The sequence below is a fragment of the Macadamia integrifolia genome, chromosome 2 (genome assembly GCF_013358625.1).
Source record: "Macadamia integrifolia cultivar HAES 741 chromosome 2, SCU_Mint_v3, whole genome shotgun sequence".
In the NCBI taxonomy this organism is placed as follows: Eukaryota; Viridiplantae; Streptophyta; class Magnoliopsida; order Proteales; family Proteaceae; genus Macadamia; species Macadamia integrifolia.
Genome location: NC_056558.1, coordinates 2,532,121 through 2,549,918, shown reverse-complemented (window position 1 = coordinate 2,549,918; position 17,798 = coordinate 2,532,121). Strand labels below are relative to the sequence as shown.

The window sequence follows — 17,798 nt, the reverse complement described above, 5'->3', positions numbered from 1 at the left end:
AAAAAAAAAAGGGAAGAAAATACAGAAGTGAACTGAAACAAAAATACAAATCAGAAACTTGACAACGCAAATTGCTCCTCACACCTTCAGCATTGCCGTCAGTAGAATAAGCAAGCTAGCCAAAAAATCAAGAAAGAAAACCCAAAATGATGGGGGTTACATAATTTGGAATCTAGATCGCATAGGAAATCATTCTCAAGGTCTCCCCACATCGAGGCCGGGAGGAAAATATTAGACTACGAACTAGTGAACTTTGCCATTAGCTTAGCCAAGTAGTCTGCAATTCGATTCCCTTCCTTGAAACAATGGGAAACTTTCCACTCAATCGAACCCAAGTATTGGAGCAGGGATGCCCATTGTTGGCGAAGAAACCAAGGAACCAAGCTCCTCTGAAGAAGAATTGTGGCCACAGCTGAATCACATTCCACCCATAGATTCCTAAATTCCTTTTCCCTAGCCAACTCCAGTCCAGCAATTACAGCCAACGACTCCACTTCAAAGTTGGTTTGACATCGAGGAAATTGCTGAAAGAGTATATCACATTTCCTTGATGGTCATGGAATACACCACCTCCTCTTGAACACCGAATTACCAAGGAAGCAATCATCACTATTCAATTTTACCCAACCAACCTCTAATGCACCAAACAACCTCCAAAAAATGCTGGGACTGCTTGGAAAATAAGAGATACCTAGGCGTCTGGCACACAAAAGGTCCAATATCGAGGAGACATAGGATTTATAAGGTGGAGAGACCCCACCAATCCATGAAACTACGAATACCTTCTTTAATGAAACATTGAATTGGTCAAGGTTTGAGCTTGACTAATCTTAGTGAATCTCAACAATCAACATGGTGACGGTGGCAGTGACTTCATGTCTTCCACTTGAGTTTACGAATAAATAGCCAATTAAGAGGAGATAAATTATCGATTTGAGTAACAAAATCTTCATACATAGAAAGGAAGAGATACCTACCTCTCTATCTTTTTGAGCCATTGAGGATCGAAAGCTTAGTTTTTCATTACTAAAAATTAATATGGCCAAAGGAGAAGAATTTGATAGAAAATAAATACAGAACGATTCATGGAGATCGATGAGCATGCACCATAAACACTACAAAGACATGTTTTAGACATACCTGAATCCATGGCCGAAGAATAACAACTCCTCAATCTCTTCTCATATGTTCATTGTACAGCACGATCAATGTTGGTCCGATCTACCTTCTTTTCCTTTTGCTTTTGGTCTTTAGCCTCACTTAATGGGTCAGTGATAACTATATATAGGGGTGAGGGTAGGGACCAATCCTGCAATAAAATTAAGGTTTCCTCCCCATTAAGGAAACAATACCTTAGGTCCACACATAGTAATAAATATTTCATACCATTAAGGTGTGCTAATAGAATCCAATATCTCCATAGAGATCACTTACGAATAATATTAGATTCTTTCTGCTTACTCCATCTGTAGTCAACACCACTAAACCGATTTTAAAACAAATCATGGACTATGCTAGCCCACCTAATTGGAAATCTTACAATCTCCCACTTGGGCAACATATGTCATAAGTTTTAGATTTTAAAATTTATTTAAAATGACTTTTAGGTTTAGATAAACTGAATGTAGCCACAAACAAAATAGTGTTGAATGGAGTATACCTTAAACCAAATGCCTTGGTCCGAATGAGAATTACAAACACCCAACCATATTGATTATCACATCTAAGGCGACATGGGACCAAACACGTCAAAGTGCTCATAACCTCACCAACTTGGGTTGAACAGTATGAAAGTGTGGTATGGAAATAACATGCAATAGTGATCATCATGTCTATTTCCAAATTGGTCCTGACTTGAAAACCAAATGAGCCCTACGAGACAGATACCGAAGGTCTCATTAACTACAAGCATCTCCCAAACGCTCAAGATTCAATCAAAGAAGCTCATTAGGACTGGGTCCGGATGTCCCACAACACTAGCACTAGACCTCAATCAAACGAGGCTTTGCTAGCCACTGGATGTGTTTGTATTGACTGGAACCTCAGATACCGAATGAGGTAAATACACCACATATAACCTCAATTTTCTATAGGAGGCAAATAAATAAGTGTATACATATAAAAAAATGGCCATAAAATGCATATATATAAAATAAAACTGAAAGTCAAATGCAAACATATTGAGAAAAACTCCCACTAATAAAATGCATCAAAAGAACTAACAAGTCCCATATTAGTGACATGCTCTTAAAAGCCTTTTGGAGTCAAGCCCTTAGTAAGAGGATCTGCAATCATGTTTTCTGTAGCAATCTATTCCATTGTAATCTGTGACTCTTGAACTTTCTCTCTGACAAAGAATTACTTAATGTCAATGTGTTTAGAGTCTGAAGCACTTCTACGGTTATGAGAGAAACGAACCGCAGCAGAGTTGTCATAAAACATCCTCAATTTTAGATATAGAGTCAAAAATCTGTAATAATGTAGATCTACAGAAATTTATGATTTATGAGCTTACTCCCACTGATCTTTAGATAGACCTATTCGATTCCTCCCATTTTCATAAAGAACCTTAGCTTAAACATAATTAACAACCACTAGCTTAGGAGGCTCATCAATTCAAGATTAAAATTTATTATCATAATAACCAGAGAAATATTAAAGGATTAGTTCCATTCCTTAAAATTGGAACCGTTCAAACTTTTTTAATAGAAAATAGCTGAGAAGTCAAAGCTGACAAATATAATCATACATATTTACCAAAATATACAATATGCAAGAACAGAAAGCATATTAAACTTCCCAACAATATAATTAAATCTGACTAATTGGTCTATTAATTAGATTTAGCCCAGTATTGTTTTCAATAACTGTAGGAAAACAGAAACTGGGGAAAGATCCGACGTCATCGGGGTCATACCTGTGGTGGCAAGATCGCCCAACACGTAGTGAAATCTTTCACATGCAAGGCAAGACGCTCGAAACAACACCATTCTAAATATTCTGTCACCTGTGGTGGTAAGACAAGAACCTTCAAAACTATGAAGCCCAAAATGTCACCCTCACACTATCAAGCGAAACCGACCAAATGAAAACTCACCTGTGGTGGCAAGAGCACATCATTCGCCATATGGTCTCCTTGATTGCAACCCATCCTGAATAGTCAATAGTAATTTCACAATCTTAGTAATTAGCCCACTAAGTGGAAGCGTAATCACTGAAATTATGAAAACCTATAGACTTGGATTGCTACCAAATGCCCGTGGGTTTAGATTTTGGGTGCAAACAACAGGATGAACTATTTCAGTATTTAATTAATAAAATATTCAACATAAGCCCACAAAAGCAACCCATTATAAACCCTTATAGTCAATATGGCAACACCATAATTTAGCAGTTATCAAAGTGAGTACATTCTTAGTATGACAGTTTTGTACTTCCAGCCATTACCATAAATAAATAGAAAATCTAAATATGGAGATTTCCTATAATGACAACATGCTAAATATGAAAGTTCATATCATTTATTCATGATAGCAAAAAAAAAACACATGAAATATATTACATTATCCATAATGTATTAGATATAAGAAATTGTATACAAGTATGATCTTTAGGCTCAAATGACTTTAATATCTAATACAAATATTTTCCTATAAATTTTAAAGTCAATCATAATAAAGTCCCATAATTTCTTTAAGTCAAAAAAAAAAATTTAGCTAATAGGGCACATGAACCGAATAACTTGTAGGCTAAAACAACAATAAGCCTTTAATAAATAAAGATAATGTTGGCTTAGATCCATAGTAAGTATGAACAACTTCATAGGCTTTTACCAATAAGCCACTAAAACTTTAATAAATTCATTTAAATCATTCAAATATAATATATCTGTTTTATCTCGATGAATTTTCAATAAAATTGAACTTTATCACAAGTACAATTATGACATATAAATTCAAAGAAATATTACTTAAACAATGCACTTGTGATATTTTGAATCATAAATGGGTGTCAAAACTCAAAATTATGTGTCTCGTGACGAAACCTGATGTCACGAATGATAAATATAACATCGAAGAAATATCAAAATACCTCAGATTGACTTAAAATTTATGAAACGACAAGTGTAGTATACATAATATAACATGTATGATACATCTATTACCCTCAATAGGATAATAATTTATTCTCCCACTAATATAAGAAAATATAACTATATGACCTAATAAAAGTACCATTTATAGGAGTCAACATCGGTTCATATTAGAACAAAATCTAACTGTTGGCTTGAATAAAAATGGCCAAAATAGTCAACAGTATAAACAGATTTCAGAAGCCATTTCAATAAATCAAAATTAAATGATTTCTAATTCCATTTGCATAAATTGTTTATGGTCTATATAATTATTAGACTCCAAAACTAGATTTCATTAAAACTATGATTAAAATAGTTAATAAACCATCAATATGTACAAGCAACGTAGGATGATCTTGTGTCATAACATCTCAAATGTGAATATAGGTATCATCATTAATATTAATCGTTAAGATTTCAACTCTACCCATAAAGGATTTTCATTAAAGCCTATTTCAGTAGACCACACTAATAGCAAAGTTCAACTTGGTGAGATTCATATGCATTCACTATAATGACTATATCACTCAAGAGTTATAACTAAAACTGTATCCTTATCATTTTGGTTAAGAATGCACCAGTCCTCTTATAAATCCACATTTGCTGTGAAAAAAGCAAGAATCTGAGGTCCCTTTACCTTTGGGCTAAGAAACTTCTAGGTTACTGTCATTTCTTTAACTTTGGTGACATCATCTTCAGGAAAATATCACCTACTATGCTGCCCTAAGAAAAACCATGGAAGAATAAAATGCGCCACTTTGATGGAATCCACCTCACCCTTTCATGGTTCCCTAGAAATGCGTTATGCAGCTAATCATTTGTAGAAACTTACACCTAGTGTAATTCCAATATATTTATTCATCATATGGTGTTCTAAATATGACATGCAAGCACAAAATGCCATTAATTTTCTACTTACGTCATTCATAAATGACCTTTTTAATATCATGGTAATAGTAAACCAATGTAAAGATATTCATAAATAGAAATATAATTTCAAAGTCATTCTGAAACAAAGATAGAACACTACAAATGTTTAAGAATAGTTCTGAATTTCATCATTCCACTGGTCAAACCATATAAAGAGTACAAAGTAATGTGACAAACCAATCAATTTCCATTTAATAAAATAAACCACATGCCTACGGTCTACAGACCGTTTCTGTTTGGATTTAAATAGGTAAGATAACAACCACATAATGCATTAATAATGTATGTCACTTTTACAATTGCATGTTATCAATACAGTGAGATGTAGGTGCATGTTAGCATCACATCCATTTACATATGGTTTTCAAAACTATATTGTCATGATAACAACCAAAACTCAAAACCAATGACAACTATCATAATCATGTTTAAAATAATAATAATAATTCCAATAATTAAACCAAAACCAGATGATTCAAGTCTGCACTTTTATAAGCAGTTTAAGTATTATCTATTTGTATGGTTTTACAATTGAGTTTCATTAAAATTGTAAAAGAAGTAGTTAATTCATCCCCAATTTATAAATCCAAGCTCAAAACAATTTAAAATCAACTTTAAAACTCATTACTTTTGTTTTCAATAAAATCCATTGAATACTATTTTAATGTAAGCCCATTACACACTGAATTCCAACCTTCTAATCCAAATCCAAGTCCAAGCCCAAGTTTACCATCATAACCAAAAAACCTAAACGTGTCAAAAATATGGGTCATTGGATCAGGTTGAAACCTAACCCGATCGGTTTGGTTCGATTCTAAACTAGTTCAATCATGTGTGGCCTCCATCTGGTTTGATCATGGTTCGGTTTGGTTTGGTCTTTATTCTTTTAAATAAATGAAATCTTCAATGGCTCATGACTTAATAGTTTTTAATAGACTTAAATATGAAAAACCTCATTGGACATTATCTGAAGGCTGTCCATTACCAAAATGACTCATTTATTTTAGTGCATTTCCATCAAAATTACCTTTATCATAAATAGGCTATAGACTAGATGTTACAGACTATATAGTATTGAAGAACTCGTCAAAATAACCGGGGTTGGTTCAAGAAAATCACAAAACAACAAGTTTATGCCATATAAATAAATCAATATATAGACAATATTAGATTTATATATCAACTGCAGTAGGACAAAATTTTATCCTACAAAATATAATGGGATTATTGAATTTGTAATCTCAGGTGTGACAGTATTCTGTCCTCTCAAGTGGCACAATAAGTACCCATCATAAGAGTCAATAATCATTTCATTTTGAATCGGATCAAAACTGGTTCGAATCAAGAAAATACCTTAGTGATGACTGTTTAAAGACTTTAGTATGAACCATAAATTGATATATATATATCAATAGATCAAGCCCATGGGCCTAAGCCCATAACAGTTTAAATGAAACAATAAATTTTTTTTTTATAAAATAAATAAACAAAAGACAAAAGACAAAAGTAAGAAACAAGTCAAAAAAGGTTCTGTTTTAGTAAACTACTGCCATAAATGGCAGCCGATCCAGGTAGCCAATGACACCAAGAGTCTTGGCAATGGAACCAATTACCGCTGATCGAAATCATGACGTTAATAGCCATTGTGAACAATTTTCAAAACACTGATCAGACTCAATTATAAACACAGCTTAAGAATTGTTGCTAACATAAGACAGCTTGGCACCATAGACTTCCGCATAAGGCAAAGAAGTTGGAAACCCTCTTTGACCTTACCACTGTCCATATCAGATTATCAGCCAAGGGCACGAGAGTGTATACCCAGTAAGGATTGAGTTACAAGTGACTAGGTCTCGATCGGGACATTGGTCGAATAGGTGGTGTGCCATAGTTTTTCCAGATTCAACCTCGGCCTTTTTTTTATTATTATTATTATTCGTCCAACCATCGAACCACATAAAAAAAAAAGTAACAACTAATATATAGTCAAGTTAAAATAAATCATATCAGAATTACATTCCATTGAGTCATGGCTTTTTGCTTCAGAACAATACAAAAGGTGTATATGTATACAGCCTATCGATCTCTATGAACGAGGCTCTGATACCATTGATAGAAAATAAATACAGAATGATTCATGGAGATCGATGAGCACGCGCCATAAACACTACAAAGACATGTTTTAGACATACCTAAATCCATGACTGAAGAATAACAACTCCTCAATCTCTTCTCATATACTCATTGTTTAACACGATCAATGTTGGTCTGGTCTACCCTCTTTCCCTTTTGCTTTTGGTCGTTAGCCTCACTTAATGGGTCAGTGATAACTATATATAGGGGTGAGGGTAGGGACCAACCCTGCAATAAAATTAGGGTTTCTTCCCCATTAAGGAAACAATACCTTAGGTCCACACATAGTAACAAATATTTCATACCATTAAGGTGTGCTAATAGAATCCAATATCTCCATAGAGATCACTTACCAATAATATTGGATTCTTTCTGCTTACTCCATCTGTAGTCAACACCACTAAACTGATTTTGGAAACAAATCATGGACTATGCTAGCCCACCTAATTGGAAATCTTACAGAAGTTAGCAACAAGCAAGTTCTCTTGAGTAACTATGTACATGGACCTCTCAAAGAGACACACATGGTTTTGAGCACAAGCACCACCCATCTAAAGGCTCCTCAAGGCTCCAAAGCCATTCTGGTAAAGAATATCTACTTAGCTTGTGATCCGAAAACAAAAAAACTGATGGATTTTATGGAACCTAGCTCGGTGAGACTCAAACTTCTTGTTTCAACTTACACCATTTGATTTATGTCAAATTTAATTAAATATAGAGATCTTATCTCCCTTGTTAGAGTAATTTAATTTGAGTTTTTTTATTTAAGTGCAGGCTATACCTGGGTTTGGAATAGCTAAAGTCTTGGATTCTAATCACCCAGAATTCAAAGAAGGTGACTTTATGTGGGGAGAGACTACTTGGGAAGAGTACAGCCTCATTAAGATGCCTGAGTCCATGTTTAAGATTCACAGCACAGATGTACCTCTCTCCTACAATACAGGAATTTTGGGTAAACCCACATGATGGACTAGGATCTCAAACTAAATTGGTTTTTTCTGGGATTTGATCTCTAACCAATAAAATTATAATTTTGTCATTTTAAGAAATTCTTATGATTACTCTATAATATTATGTAATTCTGTGAAGGGAGGAGGTTGGGCACTCCACTAGCTTCCACTGAAGCTAGCAGCTCAAACAATTAAAGGGCTGGGATGGAACTGAAAGGGACAGGGGAACTTTTCCAAGGGGGAGGAGAGAGGCAGACACAGTGTTGGTACAATGCAAGTGTGCCTAGCTTTTCTCCTTTTGTGTATCTCATTTTTGCTTCAGATCAGCAAAAGTATGATATTACCCTTTTGTTCATTGATCTTTCAATAATATTTAATGGGGCTGGGAATCACTAACTGGTCGAGTGGCCACATGCTAGTGCAGGAACCAACTAGCAAGGGAGTCGCATATGCAACCAAACAAGGGGGTAGGGTGGCTTTTCACCACCCTCCTATGTCTAGGTGTAAGGGCATGCGACCAGGCAATCTTATTTTGCCCACTATTGTTAATTTTGTTACAATACTCCATCTGAATGCTGGATCGATGTTGGCTACGTTGTAGGTATGCCGGGTCTTACTACTTATGCTAGTTTCTTTGAGCTATGCTTCCCTAAGAAAGGAGATTATGTCTTTGTGTCATCCGTAACTGGTGGATTTGGGCATATTGTTGGACAGTTTGCTAAGTTAATGGGCAGTTGGAAGCGCCGGCTATGACGATAAGGTGAGACTTGATGTGCCCATCATAAGAATTACAAAACAAATAGAATTGACTTTTTTATATCTAATTTTCTTGTAAACCTATTTGTTTTGTCATTATTATTTTAATCTAGGAAATTTTCCCTTAATTAATTTTATAAAAAACCCAAGATCTCTTTGGTTGACTTTGGGTGGATAGGTCTAAGATTACCTAAACCCACCAAAACGGCGGCTAAATTATGTTAAGAATGCTATAGATTAAGTGAATCATGTAATTTTTATTTCTTCTTGCTTTGGGTTCTTGCTTTGCTGATGGCCATGCCGAAGGTGGAGTAAAAAACCCAAGATCTCTTTGGTTAGCACTCTATTTTTTTATTCTTAATATACTTCTGTTGATCATAAAAAATAAATAAATAATAAAAAATTAAACTTTATCATGGTACAAAATAAATTAGATCCTTTAATTCTTCTACTAATTTTGAAGATTTTATCATTGATCATATTCATTTTTTGCTGGTGTTAATTAAGTTCGATTTGTCGAAGAACAAGTTTGGGTTCGATGAGGCTTTGAATTATAAAAAAGAGCATGATTTGGATGCAGCTTTGAAAAGGTTAATTGAATTTCATGACCATCATTGACCTCACTTCTGACTTCTTCTGTTTTAATTTCTCTCATTTTAGATTGCCATATTAATGAGATTTTGCTTGTTTATATTGGTTAATCAATTACAGGTATTTTCCGGACAGTATTGACATTTACTTTGATAACGTAGGTGGTTAAATGCTTGATGCAGTTCTCCTCAACATGAGACACCATGGCCGCATTGTTGCGTGAGGAATGATCTCACAATATATACAACCTTGAATAGCATGAGGGAGTTCACAATTTGTTTGACCTTATCACTAAGAGGATTCGAATGGAGGGGTTATTTGTTTATGATTACCTTCATCTCTATCCCAAGTTTCTGGATTTGACTCTTCAATATATCAAAGAAGAGAAGTTGGTATATGCAAAAGATATTATTGAAGGCCTTGAGAATGGACCTTCTGCCTTAATAAGACTCTTTGCTGGCCATACAGTTGGAAAACTAGTTATTCATTATTGGGAAATCGGATCAAGTGTTGTCATTGTTAGCAACAGCGTGATGGTTCTAGTTCAATTTGTTTGGGTTTGGTATCTTAACCAAATACACTTGGATTTGATGATTGGGTTGGTTATGAATCATGGATCAAAATTTGGGTTCAATCTTGAACCAATTAGATTGAATTGGTCCTAGTCCATTGGATATTTTGATTGAATCTCATTATATAAGCAAGGTGGTTTGATGAGGTAAGATAGTGATACGACCCAATTAATCACCCTGTAAGGTAAGAACACGTGGTATCCAAAGGAAAGACACATGTCGCCCATCTGACAAAGGCCGTAAGAATTCTAACCACGCAAACCACGTGAGGAGAAGATACCCGAATAGGGAATATTTCCCACAAGGGGAATAGCACGTATCCGAGTAGGACTTGGGAAGGGAAAAGGGCGGACCCAAGGGAGACTCCAAAAAAGGAAACCCTAGACCCTAAGCACTATAAGAGAGGGCCCGAAAGGAGGGGGAGAGGTAGGTCAACACACCATTAATCTTGTGAAAACACTATTCCGGTGGTCTCTAACTTGGGCGTCGGAGGACTAATCCCGGGGATACCTCTAGGCCTCTGCCTTCTGTCCTTGTGCAGGTATAGCTCCTCTGGTGGATTTCTGGTGGTAACAGATTGGCACCGTCCGTGGGAACGACAGTAATGGTGGGGAGAACCTACAATCGTAAAAAAACAAAAGCAACACTGAATACAAATATGAATGAGGGAGAACCTTCGGAAGGGCTCCCTCCCTCGAAGGACATCAGGGAAGAATGGGGAAACAGCGATAGGGAAGGTTCCATGAGGGACTAGTGCTCGGTCAGACATCCGGTGCGCAGGGATAGCAATTTTCCACCTCCTAGGGTGCAAGAATATGTGATGAGGGAGCAGTTCGACGCCCTTCAGTAGAAGTATGACCGAATGGCCAAGACAATGAAAGAGGTCTCCAAAGCCGTCTCTCATAAGACCGGTTGAGCAATGTGAGGCTCCCATGTCCAGCCAGAGCGACCGCAAGACGAGGATCAGAGTAGCTCAGGATCGATAAGGTCTGACCGAAATCCTCGAAATCGAGCAATGAAGGAAAACCCCTCACCCAAAGAAAGAGCGCGCCGCGTCATGGGAGCCGGGCATGAAGAACCGCGCCAAGGGGACAAACAATTACGTGACTCAGGGTTGAAGCAGATGATCCTAGACCTGAAGGATGAGATCTGGAAGGTAGTAGAAAACCAGAAGGGAACTCATGAGCCGAACCTCACCAATGACACGGCTCTAGCTGATGAAGTTATGAGGGACCCGCTCCTGATTGGTTTTTGTCTGCCCAAATATGATACCTACGATAGGTCTGGAGACCCCGTCAATCATCTGGAAAAGGCTTTAAGGTTGCTATACAGTTCCACTGAATATCAGAAAACATTATTTGTCGAGCCCTGCCTTTGACGTTTAGAGGAGCGGCAAGGTTATAGTATAACCGCTTGCCGACGAAATCGATCCACAGCTTCAGCGATTTGAGTTACTTCTTCGTGAAGGGATTCTCCAATAGTCGACCCCTTCGGAAGACCACGTTGAACCTAACCAACGTAAAACAACATGAAGGAGAGTCGCTGTGAAACTACATGAAGCACTTCCAGCAAGAGAAGATCACAATCAGAGGTCTGGACCCAAAAGAAGAGTTCACAGCCCTGCTAGGAGGCGTCAAGGATAAAGAGCTAAAAAGGTCTTTGGCAAAGCATACACCACGGAACCTAGCCGAGTTGAGGGCTCGGTGTGATAAGTACATCCAGATGGAAGAAACCATTCAAGCCGATGAAGAAGCTGAAGAGAAGACGGGGAGGAAAAGGATCTCAAGAGGCGACGACAAACCTTCCAAAGAGGGTAAAAGATGAAAGTCCGAACGTGGTCGGGCACCCAGTCCATCGAAGAAATTCGAGAAATACGCACCTTTGAACCAGAAACGAATGGATGTGCTAATGCAGATAAAGGACTCCCCAGAGGCTAAAGCTATGAAGTGGCCAGTGAAGATAGGATGACACCTTGAGAGATGCAATATGGATAAATATTACCACTTCCACAGGGACCACAGCCACGACACTAAGATTATTGGCACTTGAAGGGGAAAATAGAAAGAATGATCCAAAGAGGGTATCTAGGCCGATTCGTAGACCACGAAAAGGAGGATGCCCAAGATGGTAATGACCGCAGGGATAAGCATCAAAGAGACAGCAGAGGCCACCATGAAAGGAGGCGGCCAGCCCGCAAAGGCAATCAGGAACGGCAAAGGGACCGAACACCCGAGGAAGCCGACCATCACCTTCGGGACGATCATAAAAGCCCAATTAGGGTTATAACGACAATCTGTGGAGGCCTAGCCGCTGGAGAAAGTTCAACATCAGTCAAGAAAGCAAAAGCCTATACGCAAAGTGTGCATGTGGCTGAATGGTCGAACAAGAAGGCGAAGAAGGGGATGGTTATTTCCTTCTCGAATGATGACCTGGAAGGGGTGCACATACCACACGATGATGCCCTAGTAAACACCATAACCATAGCTGATTGCAGAGTAAAATGGATCTTGGTGGATAACGACAGTTTAGCTGATATCCTATTCCTTGAAGCTTTCTAGAAGATGGGACTGGACGAGGGAAAGCTGAAGAAGGTCGAACACCCGTTGCAAGGATTCTCTGGTGCCTCAGTTAAAGTTGAGGGATCTATTGAATTGATTCTCTGGTGCCTCAGTCAAAGTTGAGGGATCTATTGAATTGCCAGTAAGAGCTGGCACCGGAGACCGCCAGGTAACAGTCATGATCAAATTCCTGGTAGTAGACATTACTTCAGCGTATAATTCCATACTAGGGAGAGTTGATTTAAACCTGCTAAAGGCTGTCGTCTCCACACCACACTTCAAGATGAAGTTCCCAACCAAGAACGGTGTCGGTGAATGTCGAGGCAATCAGGAGGCATCTCGGAGGTGCTATGCCACCACCTTATGGGAAAAAGAAAAGGCGGTCGAGGCGCTCCTAATAGAAGATTTACGCGACGACACCAATTATCAAAGGGGGGAACCGGCTGAGGAGCTGATACAAGTTGAAGCCAAAGAGGGGGATAGCACTCGCCACTTCTAAGTGGGGGCTATAATGCCAAGACATCAGTGAGAAAAACTCATCTCATTCCTCCGAGACAATTTCGACGTCTTCACCTGGTCAGCCTTAGACATGCTTGGAATAGATCGAGAAGTAATAGAGCATCATTTGAGTGTCAACCCGACTAAGAAGCCGGTACAGCAGAAGAAGAGGACCTTCACCCCCGAAAGGCAGCAGAAGATAGATGAAGAGGTAGAGAAGTTGCTGAAGGCCCAGTTCATCCGTGAAATCCAATGCCCAGAGTGGATATCCAATGTGGCGATGGTCCTAAAGGCAAATAGGAAATGGAGGATCTGCATAGCCTTCACCGATCTGAACAAAGCCTGCCCAAAGGATGGCTAACCCTTGTCAAAAATAGACCTCCTCATCGATGCCACAGTAGGACACGAGGGCCTGAGCTTCATGGACACGTACTCGTGGTACAATCAGATTAAGATGTCTGAGGTCGATGTCCCGAAGACATCCTTCGTGACCGAGGGGGGTTGTACTGCTATGAAGTCATGCCCTTCGGGCTGAAAAACGTAGGGGCCACCTATCAAAGGTTGGTGAATAAGATCTTCAAGGGGATGATCGTTAAAACCATGGAAGTATACATAGATAACATGCTCGTGAAAATCCTAAAGGCAGAACACCATATTCGAGACTTAGAAAAGGTGTTCCAGGTGCTAAGGCAGTACGACATGAAGCTGAACCCGATGAAGTGTGCGTTCAGAGTAGCATCGGGAAAGTTCCTCAACTTTATTGTATCGAAAATGGAAATTGAGGCCAATCCGATGAAAATATAGGCCATTCGAGATATGAGGTCACCACAGAATGTGAAGCAAGTCCAAGAGCTAACAGGCAGAGTCACCACCCTAGCATAGTTTATGTCTCGGTCAGCTGACAAATGCCTCCCTTTCTTCAAAGCCTTAAAGGGATCCAAAAAGTTTGAATGGATGGAGGAATGCGAAAAGTCCATTGAACAACTGAAGGAGTACTTGGCCGTGCCCCCACTACTGACGAAGCCAGACACCGGGGATACCTTACAGTTGTGCCTGGCTGTATCGACGATGATGGTAAGTGCGGTACTGATGAAGGAAGAAGGAAGGCAACAACGGACAATATATTACGTTAGCCAAACCCTGCTGGATGTCGAAAAAAGATATAGAAAGATGGAGAAACTGGCATACGCCCTGGTAATAGTGGCAAGAAAGCTGAGGCCCTATTTTCAATCACACACGGTGTGCGTGCTCACAGACCAGCCCCTGAAGAAGATACTGCAGAGGCTGGATATGTCTGACCGCTTGGTAAACTGGGCCATAGAGTTGGGAGAATTCGACATGTAGTACAAATCGAGAACTGCAATAAAAGCACAGGCCCTAACAGACTTCATAGCCGAGACAGCGCTCCCCGATGATCCCCAAGAGTTTTTTGAGGCCCGAGCAAAAAAGACCTGGACATTATATGTGGATGGTGCCTCCAACAGCACAGGAAGCGGCGCAGGGATCATACTGGTCAGCCCCAAAGGTTTCAAGATAGAGTATGCCCTACGGTTCAACATCGATGTCTCCAACAATGAAGCGGAGTACGAAGTGCTAATAGCCAAAATTAATCTGGGGCGGGCTTTGATGGTACAAGAGTTAGTAGTACACAGTGACTCCCAGCTCGTGGTACAATAGGTTAATGGAGACTACGAAGCCAAAGAACAAAGGATGGTTGAGTACTTAAAGACGGTGCTAGAGAGAATAACTGTAATACCCCGCTTCTTAAACCCGGTCTGATTTTGCGGTTGAACCGATTTAACCATGCAGGAACCGAGCCAGAGGAAATTAGAGCGGGTTCCTTATGGGCTATGATGGCACGGGTGACCTTAAACACCGGCTGGCCCGACAAGTCCGAGCCAGTGCCAGAAGAGACGGGAGTGCCCAAGCCGTGTACATGCACCTACCATAAGGCTATGTACGGATAAAACAGGTATTATATCCATATTTTAAGGTAAATACGTATGCTACATCGTATACCTGGGGTGGGGTTTGCGCCGAGGGCCGAATCCGATCAAAATCCCAAGTTTTGGCCCTCAGGTGGGTATACAGGTGGGTACACCCACCGGCCTGAGGGACCCATCCATGTGCACTGTTCACTTATTAGGAATTATATATAAAGCTTTATGATTTTCTCTTCTTTCCATTTATTACCCCCGTATGTTGGTGAGAAAAGTAAAGAGGAGAGAGAAAAGAAAGGGAAGAAGAAAGGAAGAGAAGGAAGAGGAAGAAAAGAGGGATTTCAGCGGCGCCAAAGCTCGATCTTCCCACTCCGGTGCCGGGAGAGTGATCTTCAACTCTAGATCTACAGTTGGAGGTAAGAAAAGTTGGGTTTTGTGAACATTCACCATACCCAAGCTTTAAAACCCTTGATTCGAGTATGGTTCCTTGAGATCTTGTAAAACCCCTTTGAAATGATGAATCTAAGGTTTAATAGATGATTTATGGGTTAATCTTAAACGATTTGAAGAGATATTGACATGGTGGAAGGAACATTTTGGGTTTGAAGTGATTGGAGGGTTTGAAGTCGTTCTTGAGCAAAGAAGGTAAGATGGTTTTCCCTCACTTGAATCTAACCTAGATCTAGGTTAGAACCATCCTATAGGACCTTAAAGGTGTGAAGAATGGGTGGGAAAAAGCCCCATTTGAATCCCCAAAGAAGGGAGAAAGTTGGGAAGAAACAGGGTGTTTCCCGCCAAGACCGGTGGGTACAACCGGTGGGCCCCTACCCGCCTGTGGGTACCCACCTGAGAAGGCAAGGGGCCTTCGGGCCCAACCGACGGGTACAATCGGCGGGCCCCTACCCGTCGGTCCTAGCAGGGGCCCCTGGCCCAACCGGCGGGTACTACCGGCGGGCCCCTACCCGCCGGTCCCAACCGGTGGGTATACCGGTGGGCCAGACTACCCACCTGTCTAACCCACCCGTGTGGCCCCAAAGGTGATCCTTATGTCCGATCGAACCCAAATCGGACGTGTGACCTTCTTTTGACATTCTAAACACGATTTTGACATCGGATTTCATTAATTTTGATCCTAAAATGGTGAAGTACTAACCCCACTCAATTATGTTAGGTTCACCAAATCCTACCCGAGTCGCTCCGGATCTCACCCGTACCGAACGGGAATCCTTGTACGCTACAAGTAAGTGGGGAGAGGACGTTTGGCCTTGTTTTAAGGCCTTGTTTGGCATTTATTTAAATATATCTAATCTAGTCATGTCATCATGAATATGCTATGTAGATTAGTCATTCCACACATTGATGTGCGTATGTGCTATGTTTACTTTTCAAATGCCACTTGAATGAGATGTTTATATGTTGAATGTGGACATCATGGTGCATAATTCATTGATAGACTAGATGCCGTAGTTGGCTTGGAAACGAATGCATTGGTGGCCCGTGGAATGGGACATGGTGGTACTATGCAATCGTACTATTGTTATATAGGAGCATGCGGTATTAGGATTCTCACCATCCTGTGCTACGACCCTTCCCAACAGGGGTTAAGATGTTGGGTTACCATTTGGGGGGAAGCAGGGGTCACGGTTGTCGGACACTGTGGCGGTTAGGCATTACGCCCGATGAGTCATGTAGGACAGTCGGCAACCCCGGTGGTACATTCAAGAGGGCCAATCGTACTACTTTTAAATTGCTAGAGTCAGCACCTTTATTTTCAGTCATTTACATTTCTGTTGAGAGCCGGTGGACGGCATTGTCTTTACTTTTCCGAGTACTCACAGTGGGCCTTCTCCGACAGCCCTATGGGCGTATCGCGGGAGGGAGTTCGCGGCTCGTACCCGGAGTATACGCGCACTGTGGTTGTAGTAGCACTAAAACCAAGGACTTAGTAATGTTGCTTAGGTGGATGTAATTTAAAATGTATAGCATGGCATGTAGTGCATATGACGTGTTGTGATGTGTGGACTGTTGTGTGTGGTCCATCTTTCTACTTACTGAGCTAGTGAGCTCATCCCACGTGTACACCCCTTTTTAGATGATTTTGCAGGTCATACATCTGAGGAGTATGGGGTGGGTCCCACGGTCGAGTTTCCTGAAGAGGACTGGTGGACCCCTGAGGAGTTAGAGCACGGCGCTGACTGCTCGTGCGAGAGCTGTGCTGCGGGACAGCACTTCTGAGGCCGTGCTGAGCTCCACTTCTGAGGCCGAGCTGAGCTCTTCTATGTGATGCCGAGCTGGGCACAACCCTTAATGCCGAGCTGAGCTCCAGCCTTGATACCGAGCCGCGCTGTGTACTCTGATGGTTTTGATGATTTCCTGTATATACTTGATATTTGAATTTTATTCTTTTTGTGTATATATCATGCCTTCGGGCCCAAATGTATATAATTATTGTATCACCATTCGAGAATCAAGTATATGGGATTTATTCATAGGTAAAACTTAGTCTTCCACTGATCTGATGAACTTATGTTAGTGTGCGTATGCTGTGGTGGAATACAGTATCTGATGATCCTGGCCGGTTTGGGTTAACCGGTGTTAACTCGGTCACCGCTCCGGTTCAGTGTGAACGGGGTGTGACATGTTTGGTAGCCGCTCCACCTGGTTGAACCGATCTTCCTACTAGATGCTTAAGAATAAACATTCTCCCCTAATTAGTTTTACACCTTATGCATGGC

The 17,798-nt window shown here is 40.2% G+C and overlaps 1 pseudogene; it reads left to right on the top strand.

Moving 5' to 3' along the window:
* Positions 1-10,160, top strand: part of LOC122092314 — a 12,881-nt pseudogene extending 2,721 nt beyond the window's left edge.
* The last annotated feature ends 7,638 nt before the right edge of the window (positions 10,161-17,798 follow it).